We start from the raw sequence: 13,383 nt of genomic DNA on the forward strand, positions 1-13,383 counted from the left end.
GAGGCCTTATATATGTTTATTAGGGTGCTCATATAACACGTAAGAAATTAGTATCCAGAATAAATTTTACATCAACAAACAAAAGAGACAAACTACTCAAGAGAAAGAGGAACGGTGAAAAGGAGAGTCATGGAAAAATAACCCAAATTGCCAATAAACCTATTAAACATGCTCAAAGTACTAGTCAGGGAATTATATATTAAATATATAGTGCAATTTCATTTTATATCTATCAGGTTGTCAAAAATTAATGAGTCCCTCACACTTGTTTTTTATCTCTTTTTCCCATTGATGCATTCGGACTGTGAATTAAACCTACTTGGACTTTCTAATGACATTCTTTTGTATTAAAGAAACCCTATTTCTCAGAAGTCATGCTAGTCTAAACAAAAGACACATAGTCATTGATTTTAAAAATATATACATATATAGATATATATAGAGAGAGAGATTAACAAGACTGCAAGGCCTTTATTTGTAAAAAGTTGTCATTTTACTTCAAAGGATTTTCTTTTTCTACATCTCTCTTTTTAAGTCATAAAATATTTCAAATAATTGTGACATATAGGCAAGTATATATGTTATTAATCCATGTTTTTTAAATTAGTAGGTGAATGCTTTTCTCATTATGTTTCGCTGCTGGATGATACTGATATGAGCCCTTGGTTGATTTTTCCTCTTTTGCTTTAAATTGAAGATTAATTCATAGTTCCTCATTTAACATGATGTTATTCCCCAAAAAAATACCTCTAGTCTTTGTTATTTAAAATGAGACACCCAGGTACTTTGGTTAGATATATTTTCATAGTGAGGCACAAGAAGAATCCAAATGGAATTCAGAGTTCAGAGGTAGCTACTGAATCTACTTTTGGTGTTACATCAAAGTCATTACATCCAAAAGAGCCTGGAGAAAATTTAGTTAATGACAAAGCATCCCCCGTAGGTTGAGTTTGAATTGCTCTGTATCACTGCCACTATAAATATTAAACCACAGTCACAGAGGATTACATTTGTCTACAGTCAGTACACTTAGAAGATAGACCTTAAATATCCAACAATCACCTTTGCAAGGAAGCCAATACGACCACTGGGATTCTAAGATTTGTTTTGAGAAACATATATAGAGCTTGGTTTTCTGGTCTGCTGCATCCATATCAACATCAGGACACCTACTTTTGTTTTAATAATCCAACCTCTCAGCCTCATCTCTTCTAATATTGACCTTTGCTCAACTAACCATAACTACTAATAAAGTCCTCCTTGGCTGTCCCATCGCTATCTTATAATATAAATTAAAAGGACAGCATTCTAGAACCCTATTAAATCAATAGCTGTTGAAAGTCAAAATGTCAAATGAATGAGAAATAGGGTTATATAAAGTTGGGGATGGAGGAGAGAGATTAACAAGCTACAAAATTATAGAGAAAGCCAAAGTTTTAAAATTAGTTGGCTAATTCACTATCCTGATATACAACAAAATAAAACAGAATAGCATCAGTATTTAAAGTATTTTTTGATTCACATTAAGAATGCAAAATTCTTAAATCTGTAGTGATTTGAGTATACTAAAAATCCTTTATTACAATAAAAACTTTCCCTGGAATATCAGTTTTACTGTGTTATTTTTTAAGGAAATATTCTTTCTTCCCATAATTCTACTCATTTTAAGTTTGTATTTTGAGCAATTTGTTTTAAATTGTGTAGTGTAAGTTACTGACTTCATGATGCAAGAAAGTTTATAAATCTCCTTGGTTTATAAAAAGGTATTCTGCTTTTTTGTTTGTACCAGTATTTATAGACATAAATAGTATTAGTTCATTTTTGTTTAAGCTTCAAAGTAATGCATTTTGTTTTCATACTTTATTGATAATAAAGTCATTGTTCAAAGAAATTACATAACTTGCTGATGTTCATTAAACTAGTGTTTCAGAATTCTAAACTGAGGTTTAACTCCAAAATTTATACTCTTTTTGACTATCCTGTACCATATCTCCACATCAAATGTACTCTAATATGGAGGAGAGTAGGGTGGTGGGCAATGGCACTACTGTGGCACCTATTTCCCTTTCGTTTGAGACATTTCACGTTGAATCCCATAGAGACTAAGAGAGAACTTGAATAGTTCCTGCCTTGACCCTAACTGGCACCAGAAATGGTCCCTATTCATTCATCACCAGCATAATTCTTCCCCTTCTCCTTATTTAGTAGTGTTTTTCAGTTGCCTAGAAATTATAAGATCTTAATCCTCAGTTCTCAGGAAATCATAAGGGGGAAAAAGGGAAAAAAAGCCAAAATGAAGATGCACATGGCTGAATGTAGCTATTTCTAGTTGATTTATCTCTTACTCTCTATTCTAACTTTGTTTCATTTTGGTTGGTTTTATTTGTCCATTTCCATTTCATTGGTAGTGATTGTACAGTTTCCTTTCTTTTCTGTGGACTGTGGAATATCTGCATGTTACTTTAAGTTACCTTCACATTAACAACAGTTTTCAAACCCCTGTGCCAAGTTTTTTTTCCATTAGATTACCAGCTATTTAACATGAGAGAGTCATCAATGGCCAGATTGTTCAGGGATGGGATTCATAAAACAAAATATGGAAACTAATAAAAGGACATTGATTCCCTGTCCCATCCAAAGATAGGTCACAAATTAAGTAATAAAGCACACGTTGCAGCTCATGACATTTCATTTCTGTGGACCTGTAGTTAGTAATGCATAAACCATAGGCAGATGCATAAATCTTATACTTTATCTCGGTAGGAAACCATATCAAACCAAACAACTTGATCTGTATTGCTATTCCCGTTATAAAAATTTGTATTGCCTATGAATTAAGCTAAAAAAGCAACAAAGAAGATCAATTGGACCTTGTGATTTTGTTCAAAACAAGTATCTATTTTTTTCTTTTGGTTTATTATGTCTCAGTACCTGCTTTGTCTCTCTAAATTCTGGCCCTAATACTTTCAACTGTTTATATAACAACGATTAACAGTGGCTCTTCCAATTTTCCTCTGTGTAACCTACATTTCTTTGTATACTTTGGTATTGAGGACTTTGAGGTCTTCAAAGAAATATTAATGGTTGAACATTCTCACACAATGTCTTTTCTTCTCCCAGGCAGATAAATTCAGGGGTTAAAGTGGGTACCCTTCCAAGCGGAAAGAAAAAAGTACACACACACACACACACACACACACACACACACACACACACACACTGGCTTGATAAAACATTGCATATTAGCAGCTTTTAGGAGGTGTAAGATACATATATGAAAATATGTAGGAGACATAAAATGAATGGAATTGTTGTTGATGTTGTTATTTTAAGAGTGTAATTAATCTTGAAAAAGATGGGAAAAAGTTTTTCAAGTGAATTGGTGAAGATTTCGTATCTGAGATCTAGGAACTACCTCTCTGAACTCAAATACTGAATCTGTCCCAATATCAGTGCGATCTTAAGGAATTATTTAGCATCTTTACAAATCAGCTTTTTCATCTGTAAAATAAGAAAAAATATATATGGCTGTTGTGGGGATTACATTTATTGTGTTAAAATATCTAAAGTACTTTGAGCAGTTTCTGCCATATAGTTAAGGCCTATATAATATTTTGTTATTACAATAATCATTATCATTTATTGTTGTTAGCCACTTAACAAACATGCAATGCATCATCCCATTCCACATGCAAGGCATTATAAAACTCAAACCAGGAGAATAGAAAAACATAAGACAAACATGTGCCTTCTATGTGTTTAGGACACATGAGCCTTATAGTAACAGCGGCAAGAAGGCAGGCAAATACTAGGGACTGCAAGGGAGAGAGAACAGTTATTCTTCTCAGATAGGGAAGAAAGTTTCCCCTTTAACTGAGTCCTAAAAATCAATAGAAGTTTCTCAGACAGAAAAGTGGCTAGGAGACACTATCAATGTAAAAACTGGCTTGTTCTCCTAGAAAAAAAATGTTTTGTTTATGACCTGAAGATTGAGTAGAGATTCCCCTCTCTGTATGCAAGTTCCAAATTCAAGGATTCAACCAACCATAGGCTGAAACTATTTTTCTAAAAATTGCATCTGTGTTGTACAGGCATTATTTTCATTATTCACTAAACAATACAGTATACATGCAATTTATATAGCACCTATGTTGGTATTATAAATAATCCTGAGGTGATTTAAAGTATACAAGAGGTTTTTAATAGGTTACATGCAAGTACTCCAGGATTTTATTTAAGGCACTTGAGCATCCACAGATTTGGGTATCCACAAAGGGTCCTGGAATCAATCCTTCATGGATACCAAGGGACAACAGCAGTTTGATTCTAAACAAGGGTGTATGAGGAGTAAATGCCATCAAAAGATAGCAGGCACCAAATAATCAAGGGCTTCTTAATTACCAGTCATTAGTGTAGTATTTATGCTTAGATGCTGAGAAATTTTTCAAGACTTTTAGTAAGGCCTGGACAAAGCAGTGGATCATCATCTCTCTCTCTCTCTCTCTCTCTCTCTCTCTCTCTCTCTCTCTCACACACACACACACACAGCCCAACGCAGTCCATGACTTTTATTCTTCTAATAATAAATAGATATGTCTACAATTCAAAGAACACTGCAGTATAGCATTTTAGTTTTGTGTTTACATAATTAGAAATACCTAAGAAGAATTATTCAAATAACCAAATTATTTCAGTTCTATAGTCACAGAAACCAGACTAATAAAGTATCAAAAAAGAATCCCTGTCATCCTTTTATTTTAATTTTATAAACAGGAAGAAAGACAAGGGACAAAAAAGGGCATAAGAAGTAAAGATAAGAGAGTGGGAGGAAGGGAAAGAGATACAGGGAGAGGGGATAAGAAGCAAAACAAAGAAAGAAAATCAATATAGGTTTACAAAGCTAATACAATTCAACTGAAAAGGGAAACAGAACTTATGGAATGAGATCTTCTTGAGAATAGCCAGAAAAAAAAATGAAGATTTCCTTATAATATTATTACAGTGCAGACTTTCCATGTAATGATCAGGATACCGAAGGATGATTTCAAACCTGTGATTCTCCCGTACAATTAATCCTCTAATTTCATTTTATCTTCAAAGAAAAACCTCTTGGCCTACAAATATAATACAAGAATACTATGTGAATTTGACTTGTATTTCCCACCTTCTAATGGACACACATAAGCAACATCTACCACTCTGCCATTCAAATAGCCCAAATCGATATCTTAGTACATTAAAAGAAATAACCAAACTGATGAAAACGCTGTCTCATTTCATGATCCTTGCCCTATTCAGAAAGATCAAATCAGCCTGATTAAACTCCCATTTCTTTCTTATAATCTCCAGCTTTTTGCAAAACCTTTTCCTCTCCTTTCCTTTATCCTTCTTCATTACTAACCTCTTCAGATGACTTTGTGTAACCCTTAGCAGGATGTGTCAAAATGGAAGCATTGAAGTGCAACTGTGCAGTGTTTCTAAGAGAAGTCATCTAACACAGCTAATCAGGAGTCTTTGGTCCACAGGATGAGTGGCATTTTAAACAAGTCATTGAGCACAAAGGAAACGTTCTGCTAAAATATCATTTAAAAATTATAGTGCATGGTCGATAAGAGAGATAAGAGGTTTACTTTTTCCTAAATGAGAGGTCTTTTACTTAGAAGGCAAGCATTTTTTTGTAACAGTTGTGGAAGCATATGAAATGTCCTCCTATCTGGTAAAAACTTTCTGTGGAAACTAAATCGATTGACTGGATGTAGCCATATTAGTCTGGCTACATGACTAGATAATCTGTAAAATGTAAATAGTAACTAAGACCAGAGCAAGCTGATAAAATAGAGTCCATCAGAACAATTTATCTGGAAAAACACAAAAATGTATCTGGGAGTTCCTTCTCTCATATGTATACCAAACACAGGATATGGAATATAAACACAGAATCAAAAATGATGGAGAAAATAGAAGATCTTATCACTATATAACTCCCAAAACTTTTTTACACACACAGCTTAGCAGACATACCCCAGAGCTCAATGACACTGGGTCATTTATCTATGTAATGGAAGACCACGCTGATAATATTCTTATCAAGTTCTTATAAACATTTGTACTGCTATTAAGAATCATTATCACATTCTTTAATAGTAATAATGGTTGACATATTTTGAATGACAATACAAGGGGGGAATTTAGATATTCGGGGTATGTTTTTGTTTAATACTTTGTGACATTTGCTTACTATTTCATCCTTGAATTTACAAGGTCAGCCCTCCATGGGAAACTTCCTAATTCCTCCTGGGAAGAGTGAATGTAATGTGCATATTGTCACTAGAAAGCAAGAGGGAGACCTGATTTTGTCAGCCTGGATCATCCTGCTGGATTTCCTTCAAGTGAGATAATTAAAAGAGAGAAATAATATTAATCACACTGACATGGCAAGAATGCATTTACCCTAAGCAGAATGTAATTTTAAATATCAAGATTCATCCACAAATGCTCTCCGGTCATTATAATTGTATTATCTAAACAAAGCGTTTTACTTTCAAATAAGCATTGATCAAGACCATAGTTGAATGGATTCATGAACCTTTATCAGGGGAGAAAGATTTTTCAAAAGTGGACACTTAAGAAAAAAAATTGGGGCGAGAGCGCCGGTGGAGGCGAGAGACCCACGTTGGAAGAGGTCGCCTGGCGACTCCCGCGCGGGCAGGACCGGGCGGCCGGCGACATGACCTTGTTCCACTTCGGGAATTGCTTCGCCCTCGCCTATTTCCCCTACTTCATCACGTACAAGTGCAGCGGCCTATGCTGTTCTTGGCCACTTTCTTCCCCACCTGGGAAGGTGGCATCTATGACTTCATTGGGGAGTTCATGAAGGCCAGCGTGGATGTGGCAGACCTAATAGGCCTAAACCTTGTCATGTCCCGGAATGCCGGCAAGGGGGAGTACAAGATCATGGTTGCTGCCCTGGGCTGGGCCACCGCCGAGCTCATTATGTCCCGCTGCATCCCCCTCTGGGTTGGAGCCCGGGGTATCGAGTTTGACTGGAAATACATCCAGATGAGCATTGACTCCAACATCAGTCTGGTCCATTACATCGTTGCCTCTGCCCAAGTCTGGATGATAACACGTTATGACCTGTACCATACCTTGCGGCCAGCTGTCCTCCTGCTGATGTTCCTTAGTGTCTACAAGGCCTTTGTCATGGAGTGAGACCTTCGTCCACCTCTGCTCCCTGGGCAGCTGGACAGCACTGCTGGCCCGAGCAGTGGTAACAGGGCTGCTGGCCCTCAGCACTTTGGCCCTGTATGTCGCCGTTGTCAATGTGCACTCCTAGGACTGGTGACCTTTTCCCTGCCTCTCTCCAGGTTGTTTTAGTGAAGTAAACAGTATTTGGAAAGTTAAAAAAAAAAAAAAAAGAAAGAAAAAAAATTGATGCTGAGGTCATTCCAATAAGTTGTAAAGGTTTTTCTAATCATTACACTTTTTAGGTTCGAAGTAGAAAATTCTTCTTCAAATTTAGCAAAGAACACAAACTTTCAGGTAAACTTGGGCAGTTAGGTGATTTAAAATATCTTTTGAAACATAGTCCTTAAGTTGAAACTTCAAAGGGTCTCTAAACTCAGGAAACATATTCTAGTCTTGCCATATTACTGATATTTCTTCTAAAATATGGTACTGTTTAGTGCTCTCCTTTGCTTATCTGATATATCCTTCAGACCAGGAGAAATCACTTAAGGTTGTTTACTCCATATGATTCTACCTTATTTACAGGACAGGATGAGACAGCTTCTGAATACACTCACACTCCTCATTGTTTCTTGTATCCAACCAGTTGGGAAAAATGTATTTTTGATTGGTTGGTTGGTTGGTTGGTTGGTTGGTTGGTTGGCAGCTGAGATTGAGCCACATCCACAGCCTGTTTTTATTTTTTTTTTTTTATTTTTAAACTGGGTCACGCAAAGTTGCGTAGGTCCTCTCTAAATTGCTGTGGCTGGCTTTGATTTTGCAATCCTCCTGCCTCAGCCTCCCTAGCTGCTGGGATTACACTTGTATACTATCTGGCTAAAACACATTTATATTTTAATTATTTTCAGAAATAATCTTGAAATAACTTATTTGGCTTTCAGAGATTTCAAAACAGCCTTCCTTTTCTACCTTTTAACTAAAATATATTTAAATAAAGTCAACTTTAGAAAATGTTAGGAAAAATAGAAATTCTGGTATATCTCAGATTGCCAACTGAAGTTAAAACAGTAGTTTATAAAAGCATTTAAATATTCTTGAAGTTATTTTGAATTGTCTTATTTTTTAGAAAGTGGTTTCATTAGTTTTTCTTTGACCTTTCTTTGTAAATAATAGAAGTAAAGCAAGATTTTGAGATATCCTGTCCCTTGTACAATTAGACTCTATAAACAATTCTCCATCTCAAAGTCCATGTTAATGTACAAATTTTTAAATATTTTGTTTTAGTTGTAGTTGGACACAATACCTTTATTTTATTTTTATGTGGTGTGGAGGATTGAATCCAGTGACCCGCACATGCTAGGTGAGTGCTCTACCACTGAGCCACAACACCAGCCCCAATATGCAATTATTATTGCAAAGGGTACGCAATATATACATCCATACACAAAGGAGATTTTATGACATAATCCAGAGAGAGGTCTCTAACTCTGAACTATTACAAGGTTACAGAAGATCTCAGACTGTTTCATAAGTAGCAAAATAGGCTCTCCATCTCAAAAATTCCCAGAAAAGTATAGGGTAAGGAAGAGTAGGCTCTAGTACACAGATTTTATTTAATTTTTTAAATATTTTTTGTAGTTGTAGATGGACACAAAATATCTTTATTTTTATTTATTTATTTTTATGTGGTGCTGAGGAACGAGCCCAGGGCCTCACCCATGCAAGGCAAGCACTCTACCACTGAGCTACCCCAGCCCCCACATTCATATTTCAAAACAGCACATAATAACAGGCAAGAGTATTTTAATGACATATTGTGTTTCAATCTATTCATTTGCTTTTTCAGTCTTTCACTTACCAGGCAATATGCAAATGATGGGATACAAATGAGAATAAAATATTGCCTCATCCTCAAAACCATTATCTAGTAATCTAAGAAACAAATTATGTGGAGTTAAGTGAACTATTAAAATTCAATATAATCACAATAAATTTTACAACAGCAATCTTTTTATCCTCTGCCCATAGCTTAAAACTGAACTCCATATGCCAGAGAGAATATTTACTTAAAGAATCTTAAAGTCAGTGAGTGACTTATCCACAAATCAAGACCAAATAACAAAATGAAAATAAAACAAAATCTATTAAAGATCAAGCTAAATTATCTCATTTGTTCATCCTATTTATTTACCTGTTGATAATCCAGACTATTTGCCTCTGAGAGAGTAATACCAGCTTCATACTGTTAAGTAACAAGTTCATTTTCAAAGGATTATAAAATGTCCACAGGATACTAATGGAGAACAAGGACTTGAGGGTCATTTCCCTCAACTTCGCCCTCTCTCAGCAGGAAGTTCCTTAGAGATGTCATCAAAATGGAAAATAGAAATTGACAGTGAGGAAATTTAACAGTGATCCACTTTATACTTTGAATAAAGCCCTTGCCACTCTGCCATTGCAACTTATCTTTAAAATGGATGTGTTTCTTTGTCTTCCTCTCTCCTCCTTCCTCCTTCCTAATCTGGGGATGGGAAAGACAGGATTACCTTTCTTCTCCATCCTAGGCAGAGTTTTCTGTCCTTGAGCACACACCTACTACAGGAAGGAGGTAATTCAGACTTGGGGATGGCACTTGCCAATGTGAATGTAGCCCTTATGATTAAAAAAAGGAACAAGTATGGCAGACAGCATCTAGCTTCCTGCCACATTCATGAATCAATGGAAATGTAGTTATTAAATGCCTATCAGATGTGTGCATGATATTGTATTCTTCCAAGTACATAAAATGTTAAAGTAATAAAGGGTTATAGACCCTGTTCTGTTTGACAAGAATTCCAGTTTTAATATTAACAAATCAATGCTATGTTTTACCCCCATTTTAATCTAATATTAAAAAGTCATGAAGTGAAAAACTCAGACATATCCTATGAATAATATTAAACTAATGTTGATTCTTCTGCCCAATGAACTGAAGATCCTAAAGGGTGGTGAAAGCTTATTGGAATATTGAAGTCTTCTGGGATGGATGAATGCAGATACAGAATGCAGATACAGATAGATATATAATGTATGTAAGAGGTCTACACTGATGGAATATTCCTAAAACAATGTACAAGTATGTGCCTTTCAGCAAGGGGTGGGCTGTGCCTCCTTTCCAAGGCACTTGCTCCTGAAGCACTGTCACTGTACGCATGCATGTCTGAGCAGATGGTTCCTGCTGCTTTTCACTACCTATTTGCTAATCTTATGGGTTAGTTCTCATTTTCATGAGTGCGGTCGCTGCAGGATGTAGCGCCCTGAAAGACTGTGGAATGTTATAGAATTTATGTCAATTTATAGGTCATTTTATGCTAGTGGGAATTTTAGAATATATTATGATATGTATTCATATTTGAAAGAACAATTCAAAGTGCCATTTTCACGGCTCCATGCAAAATATTATCTTCTGGCCTCATTATGTCTCATACCAAAATTTGAATGCCATGATCCCAGCGTTTGGCTTCTGTTAAAAGTCTAAGTTAAAAAGGCCACATTGGTCAAAATTTATTTTGCCTCTTCCTTAAAATGTCATCTTTATCTTGTTTCTCAAGGTCTTTCTAATACTAGAAACTTGACCAAAATTTTCATTATTAGCCTGTTGGTTTGATTACTGATACACTGTGATAGCATCACATTTAGTTTTAGTAATTCTTTGGGGGTTTGGAATATACAGTGTCCTCATCCATATCACCAAATAAATTAGGCATTTATCCAGTAAAGTGAGACCAGTAGGGGAAAAATACTAATTGAAAAAAAAATATTTCTTAACTAATACCCAACACCCTCAACTAACTAGATGTGTGATCTTGAGAATTTGCTTATCCTACTGTTTTATTTCTTCTGTTCAGAGGTTATAGCACCTATCTTGATTATCCCAAAGTACTGTTTAGATAATCAAATGAAAAAAAATAACATCTAGTGGCTTGAAATTATAAAAACATTATCAAGTGACTATTATCTGACAAATGCTCTATTCATCAAGTTTTATATTTTTAACATGCAAATACCTTTGGTATATTTACCACAGCATGCTCCCAAATGTTTTAACTCCAAGGTTTATTGACAACTATTAAAGAAAGAAGAATACTTTCTCTGCCTAAATAATTTTGGAGAAATTGTATTAAATCGAGTTAAACAAGTTCCTTTAAGTTACTTCTCAGAGCTTCATTAATATATTAATGTGCATTGAGAATCTCCAAGATAATATAGTAAGCAGAATCTTCCCTTTGTATTTCAAGAATATCTCTTAGTATTATTGTTCTTTGGATCAACTTTAAGAAAATTTTGCTTTATCCCTAACCCAAACTAATTCTAATAAAACATAATCTACCTCAGGAGAATCTTCTAAGAAATGGAAGTGAATGGGGGTAAGAATTACAAACCCATAAGCTCTCCACTGACTCACATTCAATAATCTACTTTCATTGTTGAGAATTTTATACTTTTTTCTAGTTTTAATTCTGGCTTAAAAAATAATGATCTTCTATAATTCCTGTATGATTTTCTTACCTTTCCTTTCTCTCATTCATTTTTTCTCCTATAAGGAATATAGAACTAAAAGTGCTTTGAGAAATTAACATTCTTTCTTATCACAAACTCTTCAACTTCTTTTCCATAAAATAAGCATGAGAAAGAGAGAGGGGAGGGATTATGTATTCATATCAGGAAGCTCTCAGGTCATAAAAATTGTGGAATAACCTAGCCAATAAAAATTTGAATCACAGTGAACTAAAGATTAACCACATAACCACATAACGGTACTTTATTTTGCCATGAATTTAATTCTTTTAGGCAAACATGAAAGCAGGAGGAGAGAAAAACGACATGTACTGCTGTACAAAGGCTTCTGTCCTCCAGGATTCTGCCAAGGACACAGAGTGTACCTGGAGAATGCACTGGAACTGAAGCCAGCCCATACCTGTGAGCCACCCACTCCTGTATTGAGCTAACAAAGACAATTCCTATAGGCTTAGAAAAGAGAAATCACACAGCAAGGAAATAAAAGCTTATCTAAAGGTAACTATTGTGTGTGTTCTGAAATGAGACAACCATAATCTCTCAAAGACTAGACTGAAAGTGATCTGACAATTTCTGTTGAATGCCACAGGGACTCTCCACAACACCATATGCATTGGCCAACATGTCTAAAGGTGCAGTCACCGCAAAAGCAGTGAAAAGAGTGTTTTTTTTTTTTTCAGCTAAGACACATAAGCAATGCTGTCAAATACTCTTCTCTCCTGCAAAAGGTTAGGAGGGAGGGATAGATGCAATTACACAGTTCCCTGACCAACTGCTTCCAAATCTCCCTTCTAAATCAGCCCCATACCTTCATAATACCTACAATTAGAGAAACTCAGGATTGCATGAGGGACTTTGTAATGGCAAAACAAATAATCACTTGTCAATTCTTATCTTCTTTGCCCTTTCATGGCATTTTGATTCTGCTAAATTTCTGCCTACCCAGTGAAACATCCTCCTCTATAACTGTCCATAAAAATTTCTTTCTTTCCTCTCATTCTTTCTCTCTCTTGTATTTTTCTTTTTTTTTCTTTTTGATCATCAGATGAAGAAGACCAAAAATATACTCCCAATTATGTTCCACATGCTTAATACTTTTTTCTTTTAATATTATGCCTATTATATCACATGCACATCCTCACATGGAGGTTAACTCATTTATTAATTTGTATTGTTTTGTTTATTTTTATCCTTTATTCCTATTCTCATTCTGGCCACTTCTATAGGCAAATGTTCTAATGTATTTCATGTTTCTTTGAATTGGTGTAATATATGTAGCTATTCTCAATTTTGCTTTTCATTTACTTAACTATACTGCATTAGAGAGTTTGTGTTTTATTTCCTGTTTTCACTCTTTACTAGGTATTAAAGATCCAAACACATTGCTTTGAATACACTTAGTTTCTTCTAACTACTATATGTTATTCCACAGAGAATCTACCCATTTTTGTGACATTCTGAAATAAATAATAACATCATCTGAATTACAGTGACTTAAAAACGCAAATGTGTTATTTGAATTATACACTGTGTCTCTATTCTATCACCAATTCACACTGGGATCTAAGTTTAAGGAAGAACCTCTTGTCAACATACAATAAAACCATTCTTGTGATGAAAGAAATAGAAGCACAGGAA

The 13,383-nt window shown here is 35.1% G+C and overlaps 1 protein-coding gene and 1 pseudogene across 1 annotated transcript in view; one reads left to right on the forward strand and one right to left on the reverse strand.

Annotated features, from left to right (window-relative positions):
* Positions 1 to 6,064: 6,064 nt before the first annotated feature.
* On the forward strand, positions 6,065 to 7,412 carry LOC144255756 (BOS complex subunit TMEM147 pseudogene; annotated as a pseudogene).
* A 1,476-nt stretch (positions 7,413 to 8,888) lies between these two features.
* LOC144256093 (DNA polymerase alpha catalytic subunit-like) overlaps positions 8,889 to 13,383 on the reverse strand; it is a 49,506-nt gene continuing 45,011 nt past the window's right edge. Inside the window, exon 15 of the mRNA XM_077801224.1 lies at positions 8,889 to 9,709. The gene's annotated coding sequence lies outside the window, so the exon portion shown is untranslated. The remainder of the gene's footprint in view (positions 9,710 to 13,383) is intronic.

This window comes from Urocitellus parryii, chromosome 7, assembly GCF_045843805.1.
Source record: "Urocitellus parryii isolate mUroPar1 chromosome 7, mUroPar1.hap1, whole genome shotgun sequence".
NCBI lineage: Eukaryota > Metazoa > Chordata > Mammalia > Rodentia > Sciuridae > Urocitellus > Urocitellus parryii.